This window comes from Hoplias malabaricus, chromosome 16 (assembly GCF_029633855.1).
Source record: "Hoplias malabaricus isolate fHopMal1 chromosome 16, fHopMal1.hap1, whole genome shotgun sequence".
NCBI lineage: Eukaryota > Metazoa > Chordata > Actinopteri > Characiformes > Erythrinidae > Hoplias > Hoplias malabaricus.
The window spans coordinates 36,817,915-36,834,723 of record NC_089815.1 but is presented as its reverse complement, the minus strand read 5'-3'; positions in this window follow the sequence as shown (position 1 = coordinate 36,834,723).

Below are 16,809 nucleotides of genomic sequence, written 5' to 3'. Positions count from 1 at the left end.
TTTATTGGTGTTGAATATATTGGAATTGAATTTATGAACTTGGGCAAAAATTACCACACCACTCTCGTCGTCAGGACCTCCCTGACACACGGTGTGAGTTTGAAGAAGATCTGAGGAGGATACTTTTTTTCACCCAAAAAAACACTAAGGGGTACCTGTTTGTGTTTTTTTAGACTAAATTTTTGACCGTCTCAGATTTCTTCCAAACTCATGATGTTGATTAAGCAGGTCCTGACTTACACAGGGGTGTGATTATTTTCAGCCTATCTAATCCTAAAGCTGAGAATTGAGGACTTACGTAACTGGGATTTTCTCTCAATTGGTTTATTGGTGTTGAATATATTGGAATTAAATTTATGAACTTGTTATACGTCCAATAAAGCAAAATACAGATGCAGTGTAGAGTATATTGGACTGACTAGGCTTTTCTGATCGCACCCTTCTACTCATGTGTTTACCTAGCTTCATTGGAAGTAGGAATCCCATCATGAAATTTACAGTTATACATTTTATGCAGCACAACATGTCCCTATATCTCAGCTTTGGGATGTGGTAGGGCAAAAATTACCACACCACTCTCGTCGTTAGGACCTCCCTGACACACGGTGTGAGTTTGAAGAAGATCTGAGGAGGTCACTTTTTTTCACCCAAAAAAACACAAAGGGGTACCCCTTTGTGTTTTTTTAGACAAAATTTTTGACCGTCTCAGATTTCTTCCAAACTCACGATGTTGATTAAGCAGGTCCTGACTTACACAGGGGTGTGATTATTTTCAGCCTATCTAATCCCAAAGCTGAGAATTGAGGACTTACGTAACTGGGATTTTCTCTCAATTGGTTTATTGGTGTTGAATATATTGGAATTGAATTTATGAACTTGGGCAAAAATTACCACACCACTCTCGTCGTCAGGACCTCCCTGACACACGGTGTGAGTTTGAAGAAGATCTGAGGAGGATACTTTTTTTCACCCAAAAAAACACTAAGGGGTACCTGTTTGTGTTTTTTTAGACTAAATTTTTGACCGTCTCAGATTTCTTCCAAACTCACGATGTTGATTAAGCAGGTCCTGACTTACACAGGGGTGTGATTATTTTCAGCCTATCTCATCCCAAAGCTGAGATATGAGGACTTACGTAACTGGGATTTTCTCTCAATAGGTTTATTGGTGTTGAATATATTGGAATTAAATTTATGAGCTTGTTATACGTCCAATAAAGCAAAATACAGATGCAATGTAGGTTATATTGGACTGCCTAGGCTTTTCTGATCGCACCCTTCTACTCATGTGTTTACCTAGCTTCATTGGAAGTAGGAATCCCATCATGAAATTTACAGTTATACATTTTATGCAGCACAACATGTCCCTATATCTCAGCTTTGGAATGTGGTAGGGCAAAAATTACCACACCACTCTCGTCGTCAGGACCTCCCTGACACACGGTGTGAGTTTGAAGAAGATCTGAGGAGGTCACTTTTTTCACCCAAAAAAACACAAAGGGGTACCCCTTTGTGTTTTTTTAGACTAAATTTTTAACCGTCTCAGATTTCTTCCAAACTCACGATGTTGATTAAGCAGGTCCTGACTTACACTGATTATTTTCAGCCTATCTAATCCCAAAGCTGAGAATTGAGGACTTACGTATTTGGGATTTTCTCTCAATTGGTTTATTGGTGTTGAATATATTGGAATTGAATTTATGAACTTGGGCAAAAATTACCACACCACTCTCGTCGTCAGGACCTCCCTGACACACGGTGTGAGTTTGAAGAAGATCTGAGGAGGATACTTTTTTTCACCCAAAAAAACACTAAGGGGTACCTGTTTGTGTTTTTTTAGACTAAATTTTTGACCGTCTCAGATTTCTTCCAAACTCACGATGTTGATTAAGCAGGTCCTGACTTACACAGGGGTGTGATTATTTTCAGCCTATCTAATCCTAAAGCTGAGAATTGAGGACTAACGTAACTGGGATTTTCTCTCAATTGGTTTATTGGTGTTGAATATATTGGAATTAAATTTATGAACTTGTTATACGTCCAATAAAGCAAAATACAGATGCAGTGTAGAGTATATTGGACTGACTAGGCTTTTCTGATCGCACCCTTCTACTCATGTGTTTACCTAGCTTCATTGGAAGTAGGAATCCCATCATGAAATTTACAGTTATACATTTTATGCAGCACAACATGTCCCTATATCTCAGCTTTGGGATGTGGTAGGGCAAAATATCCCACACTCTCTCGTCGTCAGGACCTCCCTGATACACGGTGTGAGTTTGAAGAAGATCTGAGGAGGTCACATTTTTCACCCAAAAAACCACTAAGGGGTACCCCTTTGTGTTTTTTTAGACAAAATTTTTGACCATCTCAGATTTCTTCCAAACTCACGATGTTGATTAAGCAGGTCCTGACTTACACAGGGGTGTGATTATTTTCAGCCTATCTAATCCCAAAGCTGAGAATTGAGGACTTACGTAACTGTGATTTTCTCTCAATTGGTTTATTGGTGTTGAATATATTGGAATTAAATTTATGAACTTGTTATACGTCCAATAAAGCACAATACAGATGCAGTGTAGAGTATATTGGACTGACTAGGCTTTTCTTATCTCAACCTTCTACTCGTATGTTTACCTAGCTTCACTGCGAGTAGGAATCCCATCATGAAATTTACAGTTATACAATTTATGCAGCACAACATGTGCCAACACTTTATTGGTGTTGAATATATTGGAATTAAATTTATGAGCTTGTTATACGTCCAATAAAGCAAAATACAGATGCAGTATAGAGTATATTGGACTGACTAGGCTTTTCTTATCTCACCCTTCTACTCATGGGTTTACCTAGCTTCACTGGAAGTAGGAGTCCCATCATGAAATTTACAGTTATACATTTTATGCAGCACAACATGTCCCTATATCTCAGCTTTGGGATGTGGTAGGGCAACAATTACCACACCACTGTCTTCGTCAGGACCTCCCTGAGATACGGTGTGGGTTTGAAGAAGATCTGAGGAGGTCACATTTTTCACCCAAAAAAAACCCACTAAGGGGTACCCCTTTGTGTTTTTTTAGACTAACTTTTTAACCGTCTCAGATTTCTTCCAAACTCATGATGTTGATTGAGCAGGTTCTGACTTACACAGGGTTGTGATTATTTTCAGCCTGTCTCATCCCAAAGCTGAGATATGAGGACTAACGTAACTGGGATTTTCTCTCAATAGGTTTATTGGTGTTGAATATATTGGAATTAAATTGATGAGCTTGTTATACGTCCAATAAAGCAAAATACAGATGCAATGTAGGTTATATTGGACTGACTAGGCTTTTCTGATCGCACCCTTCTACTCGTGTGTTTACCTAGCTTCACTGGAAGTAGGAATCCCATCATGAAATTTACAGTTATACATTTTATGCAGCACAACATGTCCCTATATCTCAGCTTTGGGATGTGGTAGGGCAAAAATTACCACACCACTCTCGTCGTCAGGACCTCCCTGACACACGGTGTGAGTTTGAAGAAGATCTGAGGAGGATACTTTTTTTCACCCAAAAAAACACTAAGGGGTACCTGTTTGTGTTTTTTTAGACTAAATTTTTGACCGTCTCAGATTTCTTCCAAACTCACGATGTTGATTAAGCAGGTCCTGACTTACACAGGGGTGTGATTATTTTCAGCCTATCTAATCCTAAAGCTGAGAATTGAGGACTTACGTAACTGGGATTTTCTCTCAATTGGTTTATTGGTGTTGAATATATTGGAATTAAATTTATGAACTTGTTATACGTCCAATAAAGCAAAATACAGATGCAGTGTAGAGTATATTGGACTGACTAGGCTTCTCTGATCGCACCCTTCTACTCATGTGTTTACCTAGCTTCATTGGAAGTAGGAATCCCATCATGAAATTTACAGTTATACATTTTATGCAGCACAACATGTCCCTATATCTCAGCTTTGGGATGTGGTAGGGCAAAAATTACCACACCACTCTCGTCGTTAGGACCTCCCTGACACACGGTGTGAGTTTGAAGAAGATCTGAGGAGGTCACTTTTTTTCACCCAAAAAAACACAAAGGGGTACCCCTTTGTGTTTTTTTAGACTAAATTTTTGACCGTCTCAGATTTCTTCCAAACTCACGATGTTGATTAAGCAGGTCCTGACTTACACTGATTATTTTCAGCCTATCTAATCCCAAAGCTGAGAATTGAGGACTTACGTAACTGGGATTTTCTCTCAATTGGTTTATTGGTGTTGAATATATTGGAATTGAATTTATGAACTTGGGCAAAAATTACCACACCACTCTCGTCGTCAGGACCTCCCTGACACACGGTGTGAGTTTGAAGAAGATCTGAGGAGGATACTTTTTTTCACCCAAAAAAACACTAAGGGGTACCTGTTTGTGTTTTTTTAGACTAAATTTTTGACCGTCTCAGATTTCTTCCAAACTCACGATGTTGATTAAGCAGGTCCTGACTTACACAGGGGTGTGATTATTTTCAGCCTATCTCATCCCAAAGCTGAGATATGAGGACTTACGTAACTGGGATTTTCTCTCAATAGGTTTATTGGTGTTGAATATATTGGAATTAAATTTATGAGCTTGTTATACGTCCAATAAAGCAAAATACAGATGCAATGTAGGTTATATTGGACTGCCTAGGCTTTTCTGATCGCACCCTTCTACTCATGGGTTTACCTAGCTTCACTGGAAGTAGGAATCCCATCATGAAATTTACAGCTATACATTTTATGCAGCACAACATGTCCCTATATCTCAGCTTTGGGATGTGGTAGGGCAAAAATTACCACACCACTCTCGTCATCAGGACCTCACTGACACACGGTGTGAGTTTGAAGAAGATCTGAGGAGGATACTTTTTTTCACCCAAAAAAACACTAAGGGGTACCTGTTTGTGTTTTTTTAGACTAAATTTTTGACCGTCTCAGATTTCTTCCAAACTCACGATGTTGATTAAGCAGGTCCTGACTTACACAGGGGTGTGATTATTTTCAGCCTATCTCATCCCAAAGCTGAGATATGAGGACTTACGTAACTGGGATTTTCTCTCAATAGGTTTATTGGTGTTGAATATATTGGAATTAAATTTATGAACTTGTTATACGTCCAATAAAGCAAAATACAGATGCGGTGTAGAGTATATTGGACTGACTAGGCTTTTCTTATCTCACCCTTCTACTCATGGGTTAATCTAGCTTCACTGGAAGTAGGAATCCCATCATGAAATTTACAGTTATACATTTTATGCAGCACAACATGTCCCTATGTCCCTATATCTCAGCTTTGGGATGTGGTAGGGCAAAATTTACCGCACCACTCTCGTCGTCAGGACCTCCTTGACACACGGTGTGAGTTTGAAGAAGATCTGAGGAGGATACTTTTTTTCACCCAAAAAAACACTAAGGTGTACCCTTTTGTGTTTTTTTTTTGACTAAAATTTTGACCGTCTCAGATTTCTTCCAAATTCACGATGTTGATTAAGCAGGTCCTGACTTACACAGGGGTGTGATTATTTTCAGCCTATCTCATCCCAAAGCTGAGAATTGAGGACTTACGTAACTGGGATTTTCTCTCAATTGGTTTATTGGTGTTGAATATATTGGAATTAAATTTATGAACTTGTTATACGTCCAATAAAGCAAAATACAGATGCAGTGTAGAGTATATTGGACTGACTAGGCTTTTCTTATCTCACCCTTCTACTCATGGGTTTACCTAGCTTCACTGGAAGTAAGAATCCCATCATGAAATTTACAACTATACATTTTATGCAGCACAACATGTCCCTATATCTCAGCTTTGGGATGTGGTAGGGCAAAAATTACCACACCACTGTCTTCGTCAGGACCTCCCTGACACACGGTGTGGGTTTGAAGAAGATCTGAGGAGGTCACATTTTTCACCCAAAAAAACACTAAGGGGTACCCCTTTGTGTTTTTTTTTTTTTGACTAAAATTTTGACCGTCTCAGATTTCTTCCAAACTCACGATGTTGATTAAGCAGGTCCTGACTTACACAGGGGTGTGATTATTTTCAGCCTATCACATCCCAAAGCTGAGATATGAGGACTTACGTCACTGGGATTTTCTCTCAATAGGTTTATTGGTGTTGAATATATTGGAAATAAATTTATGAACTTGTTATACATCCAATAAAGCAAAATACAGATGCAGTGTAGAGTATATTGGACTGACTAGGCTTTTCTTATCTCACCCTTCTACTCATGGGTTTACCTAGCTTCACTGGAAGTAGGAATCCCATCATGAAATTTACAGTTATACATTTTATGCAGCACAACATGTCCCTATATCTCAGCTTTGGGATGTGGTAGGGCAAAAATTACCACACTACTCTCGTCATCAGGACCTCCCTGACACACGGTGTGAGTTTGAAGAAGATCTGAGGAGGATACTTTTTTTCACCCAAAAAAACACTAAGGGGTACCTGTTTGTGTTTTTTTAGACTAAATTTTGACCGTCTCAGATTTCTTCCAAACTCACGATGTTGATTAAGCAGGTCCTGACTTACACAGGAGTGTGATTATTTTCAGCCTATCTAATCCCAAAGCTGAGAATTGAGGACTTACGTAACTGGGAGTTTCTCTCAATTGGTTTATTGGTGTTGAATATATTGGAATTGAATTTATGAACTTGGGCAAAAATTACCACACCACTCTCGTCGTCAGGACCTCCCTGACACACGGTGTGAGTTTGAAGAAGATCTGAGGAGGATACTTTTTTTCACCCAAAAAAACACTAAGGGGTACCTGTTTGTGCTTTTTTAGACTAAATTTTTGACCGTCTCAGATTTCTTCCAAACTCACGATGTTGATTAAGCAGGTCCTGACTTACACAGGGGTGTGATTATTTTCAGCCTATCTAATCCCAAAGCTGAGAATTGAGGACTTACGTAACTGGGATTTTCTCTCAATTGGTTTATTGGTGTTGAATATATTGGAATTGAATTTATGAACTTGGGCAAAAATTACCGCACTACTCTCGTCGTAAGGACCTCCCTGACACACGGTGTGAGTTTGAAGAAGAGCTGAGGAGGATACTTTTTTTCACCCAAAAAAACACTAAGGGGTACCCCTTTGTGTTTTTTTTTTTTTGACTAAAATTTTGACCGTCTCAGATTTCTTCCAAACTCACGATGTTGATTAAGCAGGTCCTGACTTACACAGGGGTGTGATTATTTTCAGCCTATCTAATCCTAAAGCTGAGAATTGAGGACTTACGTAACTGGGATTTTCTCTCAATTGGTTTATTGGTGTTGAATATATTGGAATTAAATTTATGAACTTGTTATACGTCCAATAAAGCAAAATACAGATGCAGTGTAGAGTATATTGGACTGATTAGGCTTTTCTTATCTCACCCTTCTACTCATGGGTTTACCTAGCTTCACTGGAAGTAGGAATCCCATCATGAAATTTACAGTTATACATTTTATGCAGCACAACATGTCCCTATATCTCAGCTTTGGGATGTGGTAGGGCAAAAATTACCACACTACTCTCGTCGTCAGGACCTCCCTGACACACGGTGTGAGTTTGAAGAAGATCTGAGGAGGTCACTTTTTTTCACCCAAAAAAACACTAAGGGGTACCCCTTTGTGTTTTTTTAGACTAAATTTTTGACCGTCTCAGATTTCTTCCAAACTCACGATGTTGATTAAGCAGGTCCTGACTTACACAGGGGTGTGATTATTTTCAGCCTATCTCATCCCAAAGCTGAGATATGAGGACTTACGTAACTGGGATTTTCTCTCAATTGGTTTATTGGTGTTGAATATATTGGAATTGAATTTATGAACTTGGGCAAAAATTACCACACCACTCTCGTCGTCAGGACCTCCCTGACACACGGTGTGAGTTTGAAGAAGATCTGAGGAGGATACTTTTTTTCACCCAAAAAAACACTAAGGGGTACCTGTTTGTGTTTTTTTAGACTAAATTTTTGACCGTCTCACATTTCTTCCAAACTCACGATGTTGATTAAGCAGGTCCTGACTTACACAGGGGTGTGATTATTTTCAGCCTATCTAATCCTAAAGCTGAGAATTGAGGACTTACGTAACTGGGATTTTCTCTCAATTGGTTTATTGGTGTTGAATATACTGGAATTAAATTTATGAACTTGTTATACGTCCAATAAAGCAAAATACAGATGCGGTGTAGAGTATATTGGACTGACTAGGCTTTTCTTATCTCACCCTTCTACTCATGGGTTTACCTAGCTTCACTGGAAGTAGGAATCCCATCATGAAATTTACAGTTATACATTTTATGCAGAACAACATGTCCCTATATCTCAGCTTTGGGATGTGGTAGGGCAAAAATTACCGCACCACTCTCGTCGTCAGGACCTCCTTGACACACGGTGTGAGTTTGAAGAAGATCTGAGGAGGATACTTTTTTTCACCCAAAAAAACACTAAGGGGTACCCCTTTGTGTTTTTTTTTTTTTTGACTAAAATTTTGACCGTCTCAGATTTCTTCCAAACTCACGATGTTGATTAAGCAGGTCCTGACTTACACAGGGGTGTGATTATTTTCAGCCTATCTCATCCCAAAGCTGAGAATTGAGGACTTACGTAACTGGGATTTTCTCTCAATAGGTTTATTGGTGTTGAATATATTGGAATTAAATTTATGAACTTGTTATACGTCCAATAAAGCAAAATACAGATGCAGTGTAGAGTATATTGGACTGACTAGGCTTTTCTTATCTCACCCTTCTACTCATGGGTTTACCTAGCTTCACTGGAAGTAGGAATCCCATCATGAAATTTACAGTTATACATTCTATGCAGCACAACATGTCCCTATATCTCAGCTTTGGGATGTGGTAGGGCAAAAATTACCACACTACTCTCGTCGTCAGGACCTCCCTGACACACGGTGTGAGTTTGAAGAAGATCTGAGGAGGTCACTTTTTTTCACCCAAAAAAACACAAAGGGGTATCTGTTTGTGTTTTTTTAGACTAAATTTTTGACCGTCTCAGATTTCTTCCAAACTCACGATGTTGATTAAGCAGGTCCTGACTTACACAGGGGTGTGATTATTTTCAGCCTATCTAATCCCAAAGCTGAGAATTGAGGACTTACGTAACTGGGATTTTCTCTCAATTGGTTTATTGGTGTTGAATATATTGGAATTGAATTTATGAACTTGGGCAAAAATTACCGCACTACTCTCGTCGTAAGGACCTCCCTGACACACGGTGTGAGTTTGAAGAAGATCTGAGGAGATCACTTTTTTCACCCAAAAAAACACTAAGGGGTATCTGTTTGTGTTTTTTTAGACTAAATTTTTGACCGTCTCAGATTTCTTCCAAACTCACGATGTTGATTAAGCAGGTCCTGACTTACACAGGGGTGTGATTATTTTCAGCCTATCTCATCCCAAAGCTGAGATATGAGGACTTACGTAACTGGGATTTTCTCTCAATTGGTTTATTGGTCTTGAATATAGCCTGACTAGGCTTTTCTTATCTCACCCTTCTACTCATGGGTTTACCTAGCTTCACTGGAAGTAGGAATCCCATCATGAAATTTACAGTTATACATTTTATGCAGCAAAACATGTCCCTATATCTCAGCTTTGGGATGTGATAGGGCAAAAATCGCAAAAGAAACCTCAGAGAGATCGCGCAGCCTGCACAAAACACTCAGCCAGATCACATAGCCTGCACAGAACACTCAGAGAGAGCGCGCAGTTTGCACAAAACTCTCAGAGAGAGCACGCAGCACGCAGAAAACACAGAGCGCGCAGCGCGCACAAAACACTCAGCGAGTGCGCGCAGCATATACAAAACACTCAGAGAGCGCGCAGTTTGCACAAAACACTCAGTGAGAGCGCGCAGTTTGCACAAAACACTCAGAGAGAGAGCGCAGTTTGCACAAAACACTCAGAGAGAGCGCAGTTTGCACAAAACACTCAGAGAGAGAGCGCAGTTCGCACGAAACACTCAGAGAGAGAGCGCAGTTCACACAAAACACTCAGAGAGAGCGGGCAGCATGTACAAAACACTCAGAGAGAGAGCGCAGTTCACACAAAACACTCAGAGAGAGCGGGCAGCATGTACAAAACACTCAGAGAGAGAGCGCAGCACGCACAAAACACTCAGCGAGAGCGCGCAGCATGTACAAAACACTCAGCGAGAGCACGCAGCATATACAAAACACTCAGAGAGAGCGCAGCGCGCACAAAACACTCAGAGATTCTCATTCTATTTGATGACAGGAATAAATTGGAAGTGGGATAGTGAGATTGGGTCCCAATTTGTCAATATAGGCCCCAATTTTGGCCCCAAAGTCAAAGTTTTCGAAATTGGATCCCACTTCCAATTTATTTTACTATATTGGAATATATTGGAAGTGGTATTCCATTTCCTGTTTATTTGACTTGGCTGAAATAGACTGGAATTGGGATCCCACTTCCAATTCATTTCAGCCAAGTCATGTACATGTTTCATGGGATCCCACTTCCAATTTATTTCACTTGAATGAAATCAATTGGAAATGGGATAGTGAGATTGCGTCCAAAATTGGTCCCAATTTGTCAAAATTGACCCCAATTTGACTTGGTTAGAATAGATTGGAAGTGGGATCCCACTTCCAATTTATTTTACTTCAATTAAATAAATTGGAAGTGGGATCCAGGTCTCCCAGTGGGCAAAATACGTGTGTCCCACTTCCAATTTATTTGATTTGACTGGAATAAATTGGAAGTGGGCAAACAAAGGAAAACATTTTTCATGAATACATTGCATAAGCAAGATCCCAGTGACCCCATCTTCTGATATGTTGTTTGGGGGACCCAGACGATTCAGTACTCGACGCCGTGAAGTCGGTAGACCTCCCCAAGCACAGTTTCTGGACATCCCACTCCCAATTTATTCCCATTCAAATTTCATACATGGGTTTTGGACACCCCTTAAAAGGGTCCGAATGGCCCCAAATGTTAATATGTTTATTGTGCACACTCCACGAGACAGCCTGTGAAGTTGCGTAAGCCTAACTTCAAGTCAAATACTATGGGAGTGGGATCAGTCAGTTCCGAGTTCAACGTCCCACTTCCAATCTATTGCATTCAATTCAAATACATTGGGAGTCGGATCGGTCAGTTCTGAGTCTGACGTCCCACTTCCAATCTATTGCATTCAATTCAAATACATTGGGAGTCGGATCGGTCAGTTCCGAGTCCGACGTCCCACTTCCAATCTATTGCATTCAATTCAAATACATTGGGAGTCGGATCGGTCACTTCCGAGTCTGCCGTCCCACTTCCAATCTATTGCATTCAATTCAAATACATTGGGAGTCGGATCGGTCAGTTCCGAGTCCGACGTCCCATTTCCAATCTATTGCATTCAATTCAAATACATTGGGAGGTGGGATCGGTCAGTTCCGAGTCCGACGTCCCATTTCCAATCTATTGCATTCAATTCAAATACATTGGGAGGTGGGATCGGTCACTTCCGGGTCCGACGTCCCACTTCCAATCTATTGCATTCAATTCAAATACATTGGGAATGGGATCAGTCAGTTCCGTGTCCGACGTCCCACTTCCAATCTATTGCATTCAATTCAAATACATTGGGAATGGGATGTCCGACGTCCCATTTCCAATCTATTGCATTTCATTCAAGTACATTGGGAATGGGATTGGTCAGTCTCCATTTTTTATATTTTTTACATAATATACCTGTTTTTGCTCAGAAGAAGCCAAATCACCATGTGTCCCACTTCCAATTTATTTTGTCCATTAAAATAAATTCGAAGAGGGATTTTCCCGTGGGAGGGTGCCGTCCCAACCGCTTACAAGGGCCCTTGGAACAAAAAGCACACTCTCAGGCTATAAATATGTACACAGCCCCAGACTGACAGGCAAAGGGGGTGGATTATGTATAATTTACAAAAATAATTAATTATTAACCAAAAACATGGTTACAACTTTACTTCCTTTGAAATTATGTACATTAACATAATTAACCCCGCCACAAATAAGAACACAATCTCCTTATTAATCATTTATAGACCACAAGGGCCCTATTCAGAATTTATAAAAGAATTTGGTGAACTAGCTGCTAATTTGGCAGTGTCCTGTGATACGTTAATAATTGTAGGAGACTTTAACATTCATTTTGAGAAAAGTGATGATTCCCTAAAAAAGAACATTCACATCAATCATAGATTCTGTTGGTTTCACACAAAATGTATCAGGTCCTACTCATTATTGTAATCACACACTAGACTTGGTGAAAAAACCTAAATATTCTCCCTCAGTCTTCCACAGTCTCAGACCACTACCTAATTTCATATGAATTGAGTTTAGATATTTAAAAAAATGTACATGCCCACATTACTATATAAATCGCTCACTAACTCCATCTACAGCCTTATCGAATTTAGAAGGGCGCTCGTCAATGCACGTTCAGCGCATCTGTCCTCACTGATTGAAAATAATAAAAACAATCCTAGAGCACTCTTTAATGTAATCTCTAAACTTACAAACAATCGGGCAGCTACTGATCCACAGATCCCAGCTGTTCACACCAGCAATGCTTTTATGGACTTTTTTAACATTGAACATATTAGACAAACAATAAATACCATATTACTAAATCCAGCCTGTCTGTCATCTGGTGTGGATGATATAGAACAAAACATAGAAGAACGACTAGAGGACTTTGACCCACTACCACAGCTAGAACTGGAGAAAATGATCTACTCGTCAAATTGTATGACCTGCACACTTGATGCAATACCAACAAAACTATTTAAAGGAGTATTACCAGTCATAATCAATCCCCTTTTAACAATCATAAATTCGTCCCTTATACTGGATCACGTACACAAAGCATTTAAACTAGCAGTTATTAAACCCCTGATCAAGAAACCGAATCTTGATCCTAGTGTACTATCCAATTACAGACCTTCTCTTCATATTTAAGATCTTAGAAAAAGTTGTGGCCCAACAACTTCCCTCATACTTGCATAAGAATAACATATAAAAAAAAAAATTCAATCTGGTTTTAGGCCACACCATAGCACCGAAACGGCTTTAGTTAAGGTAGCAAACAACCTTCTTCTCACCTCTGATCGAGGCTGCGTATCCATGCTAGTTCTACTCGACCTCAGTGCAGCTTTTTATACAAGTGATCATACTATTCTGCTAGAAAGATTAAAAAACATGGTTGGAATAACAGGAACGGCCCTATCATGGTTTAAGTCTTATCTCACAGATCGTTACCAGTTTGTAAAAGTAAATAATGTTTCTTCTATGCAAAAAAAATGAGATCTGGAATTCCCCAAGGCTCCATCCTAGGACCTTTACTATTCATATTATACATGCTGCCACTGGGCAGAGTTATTAGCAGGCATGGCATTACCTTCCACAGTTATGCAGATGACACACAGTTATACATATCAGCCAAACCAGATGACAAACCTACACTAAAGAAAATGGAGGACTGTGTTAAAGAAGTGAAGCATTGGATGTCATACACTTTCCTTCTGCTAAACAGCGACAAAACCGAGGTTCTCCTTCTAGGTCCAAAACCTGCTATAAATAAAGTATCAGACTTAATACATAATTTTGACTTCCCTGTTCTCCCTAGCTCATCAGCTAAAAATCTGGGTGTCATAATTGATTCAGATCTATCATTTGATCAGCATATAGGTAAAATTAGAAAAACAGTTTTCCTACATCTTCGGAACCTCGCTAAGTTAAGAAATTCCTTATCCCTCCCAGATGCAGAAAAATTTGTTCACGCTTTTAGAGATTAGATTATTGCAATGCACTTTTATCAGAATGCTCCAGCAGAAACTTGAGTAAACTCCAGCTAATTCAAAATGCTGCAGCCAGGGTCCTCACTAAAACTAGAAAATTTGATCATATCAGCCCAGTCTTATCAGCCCTTCACTGGCTCCCAGTTAAATTCCGTATTGATTACAACATTTTTTTACTCACGTATAAATCCCTACATGGTCTCGCCCCTGAATACTTGCGAGACCTCATCACGCACAATGAACCACCAAGATTACTCAGATATCAGGGCGCCGGCCTCTTACTATTACCCAGAATTCATAAGACTTCAGCGGGGGGGGGGGAGCTTTCTCCTACAAAGCCCCTCAGCTCTGGAACAATCTTCCAGCTAGTGTTCGGGACGCAGACACAGTCACTATGTTTAAGTCTAGGCTCAAAACACACTTGTTCAGTTTAGCCTTTGGCAACTAACCTGTCTAGTTTAAGGTTGTCGTTTCAGGAACTCATGGACATGGGGAATCAGGGTAAACGCGGATGATGTGCTCACAATTTCTCTTGTTTGGAGCTGAAGGATGTCCTTGCCTGAGCTCCTTCTGGTTTCCCTCCTCCCAGTCTGTTACAGTCAGATCCGTCACATGCTCTTTTTCTCTGCTGCACTCAACTAAACTAACTGCTTCCCTTTACCGTTTTCTGAGAAAATGGTGGCCCACTGATGGAAGATTGTTTGCTGGATTCTCCTGCGGCCCAGACCAGACCAGCTGCTCACCTCCATCTACTGCTGCCAGCCTCTGACCACTCACCATGATCAACTACACTGAAGTAGAAATGGACTCTGACTGAAAAGCAACACTGACTGATTCTTCCAATCTGATGCACTATTATTATGCCCCAAGATTGATGTCACTATTATGATTATTATCATTATTATTATTATGTAGCATAATGACACTTCATTGGTGATAATTTAAAATTCAATCTATAGTTTGATCAGAGGAGGATGGGTCTCCTTTGTGAGTCTTGGTTCCTCCCAAGGTTTCTTCCTCCAGCCTTGAGGGAGTTTTTCCTTGCCACTGTCGCCTTCCGCTTGCTCGCATTGGGCTTTGTTTTAAATGTTCTGTTCTGAAACTGCTGCTTTGCGACAACGTCAGTTGTAAAAGGCGCTATACAAATAAAGTTGATTTGATTAAAAACCAGTCTGAAGCATTAAATTCTTAAAGGAACCTACTGTACACGTCTTTTCAAAGTTTATGTTTGGATGTCTTTTCAACTTTAATCCAGTGTTTATTGGATGACATTTATGTACGTGATTTCCACATTGAAATAACGGCTTTAAAAGGACGTCTTTAATGTGACTTTTTTAGTCTTCTTTTCAACGTCAGTGTTTGGACGTCTTTTCAACTTTCATTTTCAACCTTAAAAAAATGCTGATTGAACGACATTTAGGTACGTGATTTCAACGTTGAAATAACGGCTTTAAAAGGACGTCTTTAATGTGACTTTTTTAGTCGTCTTTTCAACTTCTGTTTCATTTTCACTTTCAACCTTAAAAAAACGTTGATTAGACCACAGTCAAGTACGTTATTTCAACATTGAATCAACGGCTAAATGTTTACTGGGATTGCAGTTAGCACACTACACTGATCAGAGCATTTTATTAAACACATATGGAAACATGCAGTGTCATGCTGAAGGGAGGAGATTGTTATTTAAGTTTAAGTGAAGATGACTGGACTGGAACGACAGCTCTAAAATGAATGAACTCTGAGTGAGAAACCGGAAGGTGGCAGAAGAGAACCGATGTAAAAACACAGAAGAAGAAGACGATGAAGATACGCACTCTTTTCAGTGACCGCGGCGCGTGAGCAGCTCTCCCCAGCCTCAGGGAACAGCTTCATCCCATAAATATGTTTTTTTTTTTTTTTTCAAATGACAAACTTTAGCTAGCCTGTTTAACTCTAGCTAGCTCTTTTTTCCTCCTCTGATATAGAAAACATTTAAATGACATGACAAACGCTCATACATGAGTATTTTAATTTGAGTAATTATGTGGTTTGATGGTGTATTTTACAAGATGATGTGAGCATTTTTTATGTCACAGAACCGCTTCCCTCAGTATAAGAAATAAAACTGCTTAAACACATTAAGAAGACAAAGTAGTAGCTACATAGGTTAAAATACATTCTCAGTCTCAATGCTTGTTTTTTGGTGTAATGTAATATTTTGAATATATAATTTCACATACACTAATTTTTTGTTAGTGAGTAGCAGTGAGTTTTGGCTGGTGATAAATGGGTTGCAGAAGGTTATATGAAAGCAATAGAAGCTTATTTACTGAGAGAAAAAAAATAAACAAAAGCATGTGAAGTAGTTTATTTTTGGAGCTGTGAAGTTAGTACATTTTTTTCAAAATTAACTATGAACATGAACTAATTCATTTTCTTTATGTAATTATGTAAAGATGGACTGTAGTAAAAAAAAAAAAAGTAGTTTGGGAGTAGGGCAGTGAAAAATGGTGGGCAGGGAGAAAAGCAAATAGGAGGTTAATTTAAGTTATTTAGATGAGATCTTTAGCATCAGTTGTAGCATACTCGTTTGTACTATAACCTCATAATCTTTTACATTTGAAGTTCTGTAGTTAATGAATTTGCATGCATAAGCAGTTTACAGTTACAGGAACGAGGCGTACAAAACTCAAAGAGCACGCACAGAACTCGTGCAGCTGACGCACAAAACTCAAAGAGCATGCGCTGAACTTCTTGTTTGAATTGTTTTTTTAAATCCTGACTATGGATTTTTCTATAAACAGCATGTAGACACCCTAAAGCAACAAAGGAAATGGAAGACTTTAGCTTGAAATAGGCCAGAAAGTGCAGAAACACCTCTGTTGTGTCGCAAAACCTGTAAAGTGCAAAATTTGCATGCATAAGCAGTTTACAGTTACTCAGGAACGAGGCGTACAAAACTCAAAGAGCACGCACAGAACTCGTGCAGCTGACGCACAAAA